Source organism: Eurosta solidaginis, chromosome 4, assembly GCF_040869045.1.
Source record: "Eurosta solidaginis isolate ZX-2024a chromosome 4, ASM4086904v1, whole genome shotgun sequence".
NCBI classification, from domain to species: Eukaryota; Metazoa; Arthropoda; class Insecta; order Diptera; family Tephritidae; genus Eurosta; species Eurosta solidaginis.
In genome coordinates this window covers 177597877-177612555 of record NC_090322.1, presented here as the reverse complement: position 1 = coordinate 177612555, position 14679 = coordinate 177597877, and the positions used below count along the sequence as shown (strand labels likewise).

The window sequence follows — 14679 nt, the reverse complement described above, 5'->3', positions numbered from 1 at the left end:
TGGAACTTGGATTCGCATCAAACCACTTCTCATAGTCAAGTGTATTAGAATGTAAACTACGTGCTTTAAAATGAACTACGTTAAGTCCTCTGCGTTGGACGTTAACCAAAGCACAATTATTTACACCAACACTACGAGCATTGCAAAGTAATAAGTATGTTTAGCAACTTTAAGCAATAAAACTGTTCAAGGAGTAAAAGGAGAACCATCTTTACATTCAGGAAAAAAATAATGACCGAATAACAAAAACTATTGGAGCAACCAAAGAAAGAACAATAGAAATCACTGTCATAAAAAACACCGTCTGCGAGAGGCAAAAAGGAAAATGACAGATTTGAATCTTTTTTGGCATTAGTGAGAGCGCGAAGAGTGCGGTTCCGATCAACAATTCATTAGAACTTCAAAAAATGGCACCGTTGGCGCCAACATTGCTATTCCTCAGTCCAAAAATATCCCTTTTCTGTGATGGCAAAGAATTTTAAGAGAAAAACAAATTTGATTGAAAATTCTTTTCCAATTTTCTCTTTCACACAGTACTTCCTCAAGAAGTGTTCTGGAGTGCAAAGAGGCAGTGGAAAGACTTCGCTTAGGCCGGACCGTACATTTATACTGGATTCCCGGTCATAAAGGGATAGAAGGTAACGAAAAGGCCGAGGAGTTGGCAAATGAGGCTACAACATACGCTGAATCGACGTTAAACGCACCAATCCGTTTGGGAGAAATTAAAAGAAGACAAGAGCTCCATATGATCCATCAAGCAGACAAGGCGTGGGCAAAAGCGCGTGCTGCAAAATTTCTAAGATCATGTGCCAAGCCTATGATATTAAAAGCACAAAACAGCTCATATCTGTGAAGACAGAAGAGCTAGAGCTCACGATGGGCACACTAACTGGACATTGCCTCTTGGCGTCACATGCTTGTAAGTTAGGTCTCGTCAGCAACAGCAGATGTAGGAAGAGCGATTTGCAGGAAGAAACTGTTTAGCACGTTTTGTGTTAGTATCCTCGGCAGGTCAAGCCTACAGGTACTAGGGGCGGCAGAGTCGCCAGATCTCGAGGCAGCATTTAAGCTAGGTCCTAGAAAACTTCTAGTATTTGCCAAGAGGACGGAGTTATTCTATAACATAAATCATTATACCTGATTGGGGTTCTTCCGTTTGGTCAAACAATTTCTGATAACACTATGGACACAGTCAGCCTATGTGAGGTCTTTATTGAACGGTCAATTGAACCTAACCTTCCCTTTTCATATATGACACCCCAACACCAATAGCATCGGCAGCTAGTTCACTTAATTGGCTTGTTTATCTTTGCTGCTCACACCGACATGTTTCTAACTTTGCGATCCTCATGAGCTTTTTCCGCCATGTTCGCTTAGTTTCGAATGGCTCGGATGATATTTTCCAACTTTGGCAGAGATGGTTGAGTTTGTCAAGGGAATTCATTTGATTTGTATTCAATAGACATATCGGCTTTTAAATAGAGGAACACCTGAGGCATGCCAAATCTTTGTGATGTGTAAACATCTTTGCTCACGGTATTGGGGAATACGCAATGCATTTGTTGAGTAGGTGTGAGCGTGTGGGAGTTGTATGGGAGGAAATGAAAGTAAAAAGATAAAGTAGGGGAATGGTAAGAAAATATGAGAAATGTTAACGGTATGTTACCGGTAATAGCCATTATCAATGAGTTCTTCCTTTTATGCTCTTCGGTTTCCTCGTTTGCATATTTCTAGGCGTTTCTAGAATTTACTATTTGTTTACCAGCTATAAACTCACCAGCTATAACTACAGATGCACGATTATGGCTTCTCGCATAGCCATATGCGTGTGTATATGTGAGTGATACTTCCACCGATGATTGCCTACTTTTGGGAGTATCTCAGATATATGCATGTGTTTGTGCGTTTCTCTCCGCTGCTTGTATGGACATATGTGTAGACAAAATGATTGATTTGTTTGTGTGCATACAAGTCACTGCTCAGTATCGGCTTAGAGATGATAGTATCCCTTAGTGTTGCTGACGAGGCAATCGACGAGTATAAAAAGCGGCAACAGTAGAGGCACGACAATCAGTTTGATTTAAGCAAGCTATCAGTAGCGAAGTATAAGTGTTATTGTTAAGTACTTAAATAAAGGCCATTTTGCATTATTGTATAGTGGAGTTATTTATTCAACAGTTTAGTGATTCGAACGTTAGTAGAAGGTTGCAAATAAGAGGAATTGCACAAAATTCGTTACAATATGCAGTGTCTCTAGTGTAAATCGTTTGGTATACTTTTTTTGTTGTATAAGAATTCTCGCGTCGTCAAAATTTGGTGAGTGGCGAGTAGCGGCACAGTGGGCCATCATGAGTACTGTTTTATGGTTCTCGACGGTATTACATTTTTTAATATAGGACTTATGGTAGTATAGTGTATATGTACTTTTGCACGAATTTTCGACACTGCCACTCTATGTAATTTCATACACAACATTACTCTTTTCGGTTTGTGGTATTCTCGATTTTGTTGAAAATATGTTTCAATGTGTTCGTAGGTTTGTGTGCCATTTTTATTTTTTCTTTATCGTAGAAGTAGATTTTGTTAGCCGTTCAGACAATTGAGGTACATAGACTAATGACTTGCAGCTTTCTGTTGAATCGTGGCGGAACTAACTCTCGTTAATGGTGTTTTAATCGTACTTGTTGGAAAATCACTTGCTTTTAATATTGAAAATATATCTTTTTTTGATTTCTTTGTGGTAGATTTTGTCTGAAGTCTGTAACATCCGTCGTATACAGCCCATTGCTGCATTCATAATCATTGACTTTGGGTGTTTGGAGTTATAGTTTATAATTTGCCCTGATTAATTTCAATGGATTTCCTCGTCTGAAAAATGTGCATGCTTACATACAGATTAGGGAAATGGCGCAGTGAGGTTTTCTTGCGTACAGGGAAAAATATATTTTTGGCGCCCCCTCTCCCCCTCATTATTACCAAAACAATATCAGCCCTAATCTGCATTTCGACTTGGATTGGAAATTTTTCGATTTGGCAATTTTGGTATTCTGTGTTCCAATCTCTTTCGATCCAACTTCGAATCGTTCGATTTTTTGTGTTCTGCATTTCGATCGTAGTTCCGTTTTTCTAAGTTGCAAATTAGTTGACGGAAAAATATTTTATTTTTATTTTTTTATTAATTTATAACAGAATTTTAACAAAAATGTAAGTAAAACTTGTTAAGAAACGTAGAAGGCTTGATGATGATTGTTTTTTATATGTTTTCAGGTCAAAAACAAGTAAGGACGGGACTGTCTTCGGCTGTGCCGAAGACTTCATACCTTTCATGAATGGGGCTGAACAATAATCTTATGCCGTTCGTAATCTCCGAATAATCGGATGTATAAGATAAGAAATATATAATGAACAGATCTACATACCTAAACGATTTTTAAGATAAATATAAAATAAAAAATAGGTAGGTACTTTTTGTGAGGATGCAAAGTTTCAGGTTTTTTGTGGTCTGCGTGTAAAAACTATGACTACGAATCACGTATTTCAACAATATATGACGTAAACGTAAATATTTGATGAAATTTGATGAATTTTGAAGCTTCTAGCCGTAAAAAATGGGCAAGAAATACAGTTTATATGGGGTATATAATATATATACAACCGATCTCTATGATTTTTTCAGACAACAATATATACCATATACGTAAGCATTCGGTGAAATTTGAAGCTTCTAGCTGTTAAAATGGGGCTAAAATTGCGAAAATATATATATATATACTATATATATATACTATATATACCACCATATATATACTATATATACCACCGATCTTTATGATTTTTTCAGACAACAATATATGCTACATACGTAAGCATTCGTTGAAATTTGAAGCCTCTAGCTCTTAAAATAGGGCAGTAATTACGAAAAGTTTCTTATCTGAACAATCGGTTGTGGGGGATATATACTATATATACGACCGACCTCATCAATTTTTTCAGGCAACAGTATGTGCAATATACGAAATTATATGGTGAAATTTGAAGCTTCAATCTGTTAAATTGAGTAAGATATGACAAAAATCCTCTTTTTCTGAAAAATCGGTTGTATGGAGGATATATGCTATAGTGGCCCGATCCGGCCGGTTCCGACAAATGTCTAATCGGACACCCAAATACACCCGCTCACCAAATTTTATCAAGATATCTCAAAAATTGAGGGACTAGTTTGCATACAAACAGACAGACGGACAGACGGACATGGCTAAATCAACTCAGCTCTTCAACCTGATTATTTCGGTATACTTAATGTTGGGTCTATCTATTTTCCTTTAAGGACTTACAATTTTGGGTTTCGTTACGAAATTAATATACCATTTCATTTTCATGAAAGGTATAACAACATGTCGATGTCGAAGTCCTTGCACGTATTTGCCCCGCAAAAGTATCTAACACACACTTGAAAGCATCCTTGTTAAGTCGAAAGTTTTTTTTGAACCTAAATAAGAAAATAAGTCATTAAACTTTACCACTTTTAAGTTCAATTTCTTACAATTCGTCACTCATCTCAAATGGATTACACAAATCTCGCAATATTTGCCTTTCCATTCTCACTTGGCAATTTTCGTATGCGTTGCTTTCCAACTCCATAAATAAAGCCGCGGCTATTGATTCCATTATAATAAACAGCTAAAATTTGGGTCTGCTCGTTGGGCCCAGTTATATGCCAAAGCAAGCTGCCGGCGTAGAGGAAGGTGAAGCGAAAACGTAAACAATCCTTGCGGAAAGAATAAATAAACCTTTATAAAGTATTTTAGGCCAGTGCAATGAAATTAGCATCCTTAAAATCAGGCATGCTTAACCAACGAAACGATATCATTTCGTTACGATAATCAACGTTAATAAACGAAACGAAGTCATTTCGTTTCGTTTATTAACGTTAAGATCGTCAAATTAACGAAATGATTTCGTTTCGTTTTCTGCCATATCAAAACGAAATCAAATCGTTTATGTTGATTATTAATTTCAAACTATGCTGGCAAAGCTGATTGATGGCGGGGTCATTAAAGGTGAAAGCATTATCCAAGCTGATTGCAACTTTTCTCATGAATTTTGACAGTACGAACATTTCTCAGAGTATTTTTGACATTACCACCAACGAATTACACAAACAAATTACATAGAGTTTGTGTGTGTATGTGCGCTCGTTGTTGCCACCTTACGGCTTCACCATGGCTATAGCATTGCCAGCACAATTCAAACATAAAGTATCACGTTTTCGTTAACGTTTTTAACGTTAACGAAAGCTTTTCGTTTCGGTTAAAAACGAGATACAATTTATCTTGATAATTTCTTTATCGATAATATTTCGAAGTGTTTCAACGGAAACGGTGGAAATTTTTTGATAAACGATTAGCTTAACGTTAAGGTGCATCCCTGCTTAAAATTCAGAAAATGTCAACTATATTCTTGCAGGAATCCTTTTTAACAAAACTTGGTGGCCACGGCAAATTATCTTTAATTTATTTTGTTCCAATGTTCACACATTCCGTACCAACAGCTGATTTCGAAAAATCATTTGCTCTTCCTCTTCTCTTTACGATTCCGTCGTAATGCAGAATACTAAACTTCGATTGAAGCGGAGCGTAGAACGGGAACGTAATCGAAATGCAGAATAGGGGTGTATAATTTTATATATTCAAAATTATAAACCAATGCAGTCTTAGGCTGAAGATATCATCAAGACTCAAATACATATTTAATAATAATATGATTATAATACATTAGTAAAACGAATATCTATGTGCAATTTTTGCTTGCCTTTGAGGAACCAGATATATCAATGATATCATCAAAAATTATCATTTCAAAGTTTTCTTTTTCCATTTTAATTTGCTGAATGAACGTTCACAGCTACCAATTGATCCTGAGATCGTCAAGAGTATTTCAAGTGCCACTCGCAAGTTTGGAAAAACATCTTATCCATACGAGATTATAAAAAAAAGTAATTGTAACGGAGTTTCACGTTCAATTTCTTTTCTACTGCGAAGTAATATTTTGCAGTCACCAATTTCGATAAAAAGTTCTGTTCCATCGAAATCTGTATTATAAAATTCACCGAAGTTCTTACAATTTCTAAGTCGTTATTATCCTTGTTTAACAAATTTTCAATGTCTAAGAGAAATCCAAATTTAAAATTAAGGTAATTTAGTCGTCTAAATCTTGTGCGTATTTCCTGTCGGAGACGATTGAGAACACTTCTCACAACGCGAGAAATTTCACATTTTGCAGAACGACCAACATCTCTAGCCGATTTTCCGGGCATTTTGCGGCGCCTTCTTACACGTTTTACTATATCAATATCCCATTTTTCACAAAGAGGTTTCGCTTTTTCTATTGCTTCGTCACAGAGAGTGCCTCGAATTTCAGACAATTCAGTCACTAGTGATTTAAGTGATTTAAGATCATGACACGCCTCTCTAAAATTCATCCCCTGATCTTGTAATCTAAGCTGCACACGATCAATCCCCCTTAAGATTTCATAACAAACATGTTATGAAACTAAAATTTAGTATATTTTTCAACAGAATTGTAGCTTCACTTCTGGTGTCATTTGTGGTGTTAGTGTCCTCTGCTAATTGTTCTAAATGTTCTACTACATTTCTAGCCCATCGGCTATAACGCAACCCCCTTGTATTCTGGCGCTCCATCGTGTTTCAGATTCATGTTTGACAATTTTTTTTTTTTTTTTTAAGCATTTTGTAATAATTCCCATAGTAACGTTGAACTTGAGAAAAAAAGATATATGCTTTCAATTATTCCAAAACCTGTCGCAAGTGTTCCGGATATATGCATGCATTTTTTTGTATAGAAAAGTTTTTTACACAAACCAATATTTTCAAAGAATCAGTTATAATAAAAATACAAATTATCCAGGAAGTTCTGCTTTGCGGACCCCTTTGACGCCCCCTGTCCGTAGAGCCAGGTGCTGCTCCCCCCACTACGCCACTGGATTAGGGACATTTACATTGAGAACTTTTCTTATTACAACACATTTTTGGTACGGGGCGTATGAGTAACTTTAGTGGCAGTCTCGATTGCCACTTAGGTTACTCTTGCTGTTGTGATAGTAACAGTACTTCGCCTTTCTTAAGTAGTAAGTGTTTTCATTTTTAAAATCTATTACTATAATAAATCTCTGGTGGCCACCGTGGTGTGATGGTAGTGTGCTCCGCCTATCACACCGTATGTCCTGGGTTCAAACCTCGGGCAAAGCAACATCAAAATTTTAGAAATAAGGTTTTTCAATTAGAAGAAAATTTTTCTAAGCGGGGTCGCCCCTCGGCAGTGTTTTCCAAGCACTCCGGGTGTATTTCTGCCATGAAAAGCTCTCAGTGAAAACTCATCTCCCTTGCAGATGCCGTTCGGAGTCGGTATAAAAACATGTAGGTCCCTTCCGGCCGATTTGTAGGGAAAATCAATAGGAGTACGACGCAAATTGGAAGAGAAGCTCGGCCTTAGATCTCTTCGGAGGTTATCTCGCCTTACATTTATTTTTTTTTTTTTTTATAATAAATCTCTAGAAAATCGGGTCTGTACATCCAAGATTTCTAAAAAAAAAAAATGAGTGTACTTGACGTTTGGAATGTCGTAGAATCCATCGGCACCACTTTTTTCTGTTTGTCTGTTTGTCTGTATGATATCGATAATCTCGGAAACTAACGATTGGATTTTTATAAGACTTTCACATACGGATACCCTGTAATCCAGAAGCGAATCTAGAACTAATTTGATTAAAATCGCGTGAGAAACAAAAAAGATATAGTTGTTTAAGCTATAATTAAGCTACTTTTAAGGATTTTTTTTTTTGAAAAACGAAGGAAAATACACTTAGTTTCCAAACAAATATCAAAGAATGCCTTTGCAAAGTTTTTTTTTTCAATTTCATATAAATTAAAAATCAAATTCATGAATAGATACAGTAGCGTAGCAAAAAAAAATTATTTTACGCTCCCATATTACGATAATCGGTTAAAATGAAGTTACCTAAAACCTCTAACTATGCGTACAATATGGGCATCAAACAATAGAGGAAGATCACAGGTTTCATTTGAATTTTGTGATATTTCGATAAATTAATCGATAACTGAGTTATCGGTCAAAATGTTTTTGCTCCAAAATCTATAAATTTGCCTACAATCTATCTATCTATCTTCTATCTATCCTTCTATCTATACTATAATAAATCTCTAGAAAATCGTGTCTGTACATCCATGATTTCTAAAAAAAAAATGAGTGTACTTAACGTTTGGAATGTAGTAGAATCCATCGGCACCACTTTTTTCTGTTTGTCCGTTTGTCGGTTTGTCTGTTTGTCTGTATGATATCGATAATCTCGGAAACTAACAAATAGATTTTTATGAGACTTTCACAGATGGATATCCTGTAATCCAGAAGGGAATCTAGAACTTATTTCATTAAAATCGCATGAGAGACAGAAAAGATATAGTTGTTTAATCTATACTATAATAAATCTCTAGAAAATCGTGTCTGTACATCCAAGATTTCTAAAAAAAAATGAGTGTACTTGACGTTTGGAATGTCGTAGAATCCATCGGCACCACTTTTTTCTGTTTGTCTGTTTGTCGGTTTGTCTGTTTGTCTGTATGATATCGATAATCTCGGAAACTAACGAATGGATTTTTATGAGACTTTCACAGATGGATAGCCTGTAATCCAGAAGGGAATCTAGAACTTATTTCATTAAAATCGCGTGAGAAACAAAAAAGATATAGTTGTTTAAGCTATAATTAAGCTACTTTTAAGGATTTTTTTTTTTGAAAAACGAAGGAAAATACACTTAGTTTCCAAACAAATATCAAAGAACGCCTTTGCAAAGTTTTTTTCAGCTTCATATAAATTAAAAATCAAATTCATGAATAGATACAGTGGCGTACCAAAAAAAATTATTTCACGTTGCCATATTATGATAATCGGTTAAAATGAGGTTACCTAAAACCTCTAAATATGCGTACAATATGGGTATCAAAAAATAGAGGAAGGTCACAGATTTCATTTGAATTTTGTGATATTTCGATAAATTAATCGATAACTGAGTTATCGGTCAAAATGTATTTGCTCCAAAATCTTTAAATTTACCAACAATATGAAATACTTTTAGCTAAGATTTTAAACCTTTTACACGCGTTAATCAGGGACTCAAACCTTTTGGTGTAATTCGGTTTATCTATTCGCTGACAGGTGGCGCAAAGTTTTCGTGTGTACTGCGATGCTTTGGTAGGTGTGCGATTGGTTGTCGTACACATACACTAAATAAAATAAAAATAAAAAAAATAAGGGCCACTTTAATATAAATACGCATCCCGAACAACGTCGGGTACCCTGCTAGTACTTAATAATTTACTCAGAAACCTTGTATCTTCATTTCATGTACATTCCTATGCATTAGAGTGGCCCTAAAAATAAATCAAAGTTTGCTCACCTCAAAAATATTCTTACCAGATATCTGCTTTTAATAACAATGGGACGGATACGCTTGTTGGAAAATTATTAGATGTTATCGCTAAAATATCGATCAGCCGATTTTTCCCAATATTCAATTGAACTCAAGAGGACACTTTTTTAATTCATCTTAGCGGTTCGAAGATATGAAAGGTCAAAAGCAACCAAAATTTTTCGAAGGAACTACTGTCAAACAAGTTTCAAATATTAATGTTCTACAAAAACTAAAGGAAAGATGAGAAACCTAAAACGAAACCGAAAGGAACCGAATTTTATTAATATTGTAATGTTTATTATTGATAAAAACCGTCATCGATGAGTAATCAAGTTATCGATTTGCTATCCATTTGCTATCAGTTTGTTACCGGCGTTCTATAGACGACGTGTAGATGCACGCATGATTGACTTGATATTGAAATATTATAAATTTGTCAACGATACAAAAAAGTCATCGACGATATTGGTTTTTCGTCGATTTGTTGCCGATATTTGTCGATAATTCATAGGTTTGTTATTAAAGTTTGACGATTTCTTATAGAAAACTTAACAATTTGTTCCCTAAAAAATATTGATTTTTAATCGGAAAGTTATCGGTTTGTAGTCGAAGTGGTACAGATTCGCTAATGAAGAGTTATCGGCATGTTATAGAAAATTAGGGTTTCGTAATCGAGTGTTATCAATTCCTTATCTATGGGTTATCGTTGTGTTACCGAAAATTTAATGATCCTTACTGAAAATTAAATTATTTTTTCTCTAAAAATTAACGATTTGTAAATGGAAAGTTATCGAGTCGTTATCGGAGCGGTGCCGATTTGTTATTGACAAGTTATCTGCTTGTGATCGGTTTGTTATCGAATTACTACCGGTGTGTTATTGATAAGTTATCGGGTTGTTATTGAAATATTATCGCTCTGTTACCGACAACAATCTTACCGTCGGATCATCAGTTTGTCATCATAAATGCGATAACACTTCTAAAAAGATACTTACATGATCTGTTATGGGCTCTGAAAAGATCCTATACGAAGCACGTTTATGATAGAATTTCTTCAAACGAACCGTAAGAAAATGTGTTTTTGGAACAAATCTTGATTCGAACTGGCAGCCAAAATAAGTTGTTACTTTTTTCAGTAGCTCATATTAAGCAATACGGCAAAATGTTTTATTTTTTGTACTAAATTAGGCCTTGAATGCCCGTTATCGATTTATTATCGACAAGTTATTTAGAAGTGTTATCGGTTTGTAATCGACAACAATCTTTTTGTCGGCTCACCGGTTTCTAATCAAATAGATAACACTTAGAAAAAAGACCCTTAAATCAGTCCTCAAGGGTGCTGAAATTATCCTATACAAAACTCGTTTATGAAAAACAATTCTTTAACCGAACCCTGAAACAAGGTATTCTTGGAACAAATCTTGTAAAAGGCCGCATTTTTAAAACAATTTTGAGATAAGCTGTTTTTGAGCTGGTATCTGAGATATTGCGATATTCCTCTAGTAAAAAAAATATTCAAAACCAACAAAAAAAAATGTGACACATTTTGACGAATTTTTAGGAAGTATTTGAAAATCACCAAAGTTTTTTAAGTTTACAGTTTACAAAGTCTATACAGCCACGTCCCATACGAAAACCTGAAACAGCTCATCACGTTTAAGTAATTTCCATGGTATAAGGTATATCTAAGGTTGCTCATGTATGATACCGAGCGTATCGGACACGGTACAAAATTGCTAACATGAATCATATATGACACATGGCAAAGGGAACCTTTTAAGTAAAAATTTTAGTCGTTTTGTTTTAAGACTTAAATAAAAATTGAAAATTTGCAATGAGTATATTTCTCACATTCAAACATATTGTAACCAACTGTCCTGTTTTGCTGGCTCGAGGTCCGTGTTTTATAAATTAAACACAATTGCTTCTTTTTTCAAAAACCCGATATATTTCGATTGCTCTACGGCAATCGTCTTCAAGGTTACAGAGTTTTCTTAACACGTTTGCTCTGTGTGACGTGGAGTATGGTACTCATATTGTATCGAGTTTAGGGAAACTCCGCTTATTTTACACCTTCTACTAACGTTCGTATCGCTAAAGTGTTGAATAAATAACTCTAATATTCAATAATGCAAAATGATAAAGGCCAGTACTTCACAATAACACTGATACTTCACAACCAATAGCTTGCTTAAATCAAACGGATTACTGCTTACTCAGCTTTAACTCATTTTATACTCTGTGATGTTTCGTTCGCATACTTCTAGGCGTTTCTTCTTCTAGAATTTACCACTTGTTTACCAGCTATAAACTCACCAGCTATAACTACAGATGCACGTTTATAGCTTCTCATATGCGCGTGTATATGTGAGTGATACTTGCACAAATGATTGCCTACTTTTGTGAGCATCTCATATATATGAATGTGTAGACATAATGATTGATTTGTTTATGTACATACAAGTCACTGCTTAGTATAGGCTTAGAGATGACAGTATCCCTTACTTAGCAAAAAGTGTTTCCGAGGCCATTCAATAAAAAATGACAATTATATTTGGCTCACCCTAATATTTATGCGCATATACCTGTGTTGCTAGTTTTGCTGCTATGTCCGCTCTGACTAATTACGTACGTTACCAAAAGGTACCCTAATTAGTAGTCATGCAATTTAAGCAGCAAGCATAGAAAAGAAAAAAGGCCTATTGCCAGAGGAGCCTACTAATTTCTTTTCTTACCTTCATACACTCGCAGATGCCAAGGAAAATGCGAGATGAGGCAGAGAAAAAAAAAACGGACAAAGACATGAGATATGAATCAGACATGACATAAGCATGAATCAGACTATAATCAACAAAACACTTCGCTGACTTAATATAATACAAGGACGGTCTTTTCTTAGCTGCTCATCTACTAAGTGCCATTACTTAGCTTGCATAACAAAGATTTAATTCCTCTTTACCAAGAAACATGAATGAAATAAGTAAAAAGAGAGAAATGCAAAACAGAGAAATTAACGATGAAATGAGTGACTGAATTGAAGTAAAATTTTTTTTTAAGAAAGAAAATTTAATATTAAAATTTGTTTACTAAAGAAATAAATAGCATTGAACTGGATGCTTTTTTATATGTGTACATATTTATATTATAAATGTGCAAAATATGTTCTAATAAACTATGTAGTTACGTCACTTGAAATTTAATGATTCGCGTCATGGATATTTCCATTTTTATACTCAACGCGCTTTGCACACAGCTTATATTAACTTTGGTAACATAACGATTGATCGTAACGGCAAAAGTGAATCGAGATAAATATGGACTTCCATATATCAAAATGCTGAGGTTGAAAAGTCCGTCCGTCCGTCCGTCCGTCCGCTCCACGGATGGGTTTGATCAATCTAGCTGGCCAAAATTAAAACAGCAGTTATGTCTGCTTAAAAAGTGGTTGTCTCACTTCATTATTATGAAAGGAAATATTTGACAGTAAATTCACGGTGTTCCGCGCAGAATTACTAAGGACCGGGCCCGGTTTCGGATGGACCCGGGATAATTTTTTGGCATTACAGGAGATATGTCAATATGTGTATCAAACAAAAGGTATTTTACTCCGCATTTCTATTGAAATTTTTAAGTACGGTTGCCAACTCACCTTGGTGTAGATATATTTCAGTATATCCACTACTTTAGGAATGAAATCTGTTGTAAAATTTCTTCCTCTTCAGAATTATTATAGTTCAGTAACAATAAGTAATTATGCACAAACTCTAATTTGAATTTTTTTGTCATTATGTTGACATTATTTTGACATGATATGCCATGATAAAAAGATATGTATATCTTTTTGTTTGCTAGGTTTTTAAAAAATTGTATATAGAAAAGTAGTAGTATTACACAAACCGTCAAGCCTATAGTAACAAAATTTGACAGAGAGCTTGCCTTCAATATAAAGAATGTTTCAAAGAAAAATTAACGAACCCGTTTAAGGATTACACCCACTTTTATACAAAATATTTTTAGAAGGGCCGTGGTTGAATAAAATAAGCTAAATCTTTGCAAAAAAGAGCATTATATTAAAGATACTTCATTTTCTAAATAGAATTATAACAGAGAGTAAGAAAACACTAAAATTTTTGAAAATGGGCGTGACACTTCCCCTTTTTTGACTAAGCAGTTTTTTTGTTTCGGGAGCCATAACTCGAAGAACAATTAATAACATGTGATAAAATTGGGTATACATATTTTCCTTGTGGCAGGAAATATTTCTAGTAAAAATGGAAGGGATCGGTTAAAGACCACGCCTTCTTTTATATAAATGAAGTTTAAAAGGATCTTAAACAAGAATCCTAAATTTTAGCGAAAAATAGTATTGTATCAATGATATTTCACTTGTCAAGTTTTATTGTAAGAGGAAATTGGGAGACATTTTTTTATGGGCAGTGCCATGCATTTCAAGCATTACCCAACATTTCGAGAGCCTAAAAAAACTGCCTTGCAACAAAATTCGAAAAAGTTATTTATCCGAAATGAACTGTACAATTGAAACTCACGCTGAGTATAAAATTTTCACTTACACCCGAACTTAGACTCCCTTACTTCTTTATATTAAAAACTTAAAACGATCAATTCTTGTATGTTCCTAAATGGCAGTGGTTTTCTAACTTTTTTGAGGTCGCGCCAGGGCCATTGGCGACGCAATTGTCTCAAGTGGTGGTGTAGATTAGTTTGCCATTATAAGCTGGAATAATGCACCTCTTTCAAACATTCCTACTTGGAATTATAGTACTAACAACGCATTTTAGCTGCATTTTTGGGGGTGATCATCTATTTTCGACTTACATAGTACGTATATATACGTATATGTATGTATATCGGAAGCAGGTTAAATATGGGTCTAAATCTGCCGTGGGGCAAGTTGAAGTTCTTACTAAGAGCTTTCCATAACACTATCGAAACATACGTCCGCGGTGGTCGCACGACTGCCTCTTACAAAACTTCGCCTTACAGGCACAGAAAACACAGAAACCCGTGTGAAAAAAAGAAGCACAAAAAGGCTCTCAGAGAGATCCACAAAAAGTCATCAAATCACTACGTCAACAATTGCCCCGTTCACCCCACCCCTAAGCTCGCAACTGAGGAAAGCAACTTCCCCAAGGAGGCATACGTCACTTTAG

General features: G+C 35.1%; 1 pseudogene; it reads left to right on the top strand.

The window, feature by feature from the left end:
- Positions 1 to 14679, top strand: part of LOC137250715 (uncharacterized) — a 166969-nt pseudogene that overhangs the window by 77709 nt on the left and 74581 nt on the right.